Source organism: Gadus chalcogrammus, chromosome 4 (genome assembly GCF_026213295.1).
Source record: "Gadus chalcogrammus isolate NIFS_2021 chromosome 4, NIFS_Gcha_1.0, whole genome shotgun sequence".
NCBI classification, from domain to species: domain Eukaryota; kingdom Metazoa; phylum Chordata; class Actinopteri; order Gadiformes; family Gadidae; genus Gadus; species Gadus chalcogrammus.
In genome coordinates this window covers 16,104,494-16,105,136 of record NC_079415.1, presented here as the reverse complement: position 1 = coordinate 16,105,136, position 643 = coordinate 16,104,494, and positions in this window count along the sequence as shown.

Genomic DNA, 643 nt, shown 5'->3' with positions numbered 1-643 from the left:
TCCTCGCAGACACTGATGGGTACCATGCGGTAATCATCCTATGCCATGGGAGTCTTTGTTGCACTGTTGTAAATGGCAATTTATTTGGTTTAGGTAAAAACGTACATATAAGTCGTGGCTATTTGGTGGATGCTTAACCCAAGGTTTCCAACAATTTCCTGAGTGCATACATCTTAGCATGGGTTGACCCAGTGGGACGCAGACCGCTAACCCTGGCAGGGTTCGTGCAATGCTTGACCAGTTGAGTCGTCCTTTGCCCGTGGTATTTATTCAAGGCTTGTGTAGGCGGGTCTTAAAACGGCACTATGCCCCTTTTGTACTCCAGCTATTTACTCCATTTAAAAATATCTGAACTATAAAGTTGTTTGTTTTGACCAAAATCTTTGTCCAAAAGGATATAGCTATAACTGATATGGCTTAAATAGAAGATAATAGCTTTAATATCAGTGTTTATGACATCCAATCCTCTTCAGAGCTCAGGAGTGGCTAAGGCTGACCTCGACCATAGCAAAACAGACCCAGTTCTGATACCCCCCTGACGGGAACCCGCTTCATCGACCGCTGAACGATGGCCTGGAATGTTAAGTCGAACCTCCGGAGACGGCGTTCTAAATGAGACCTGTAGAATGCATTCAGAGTGGAT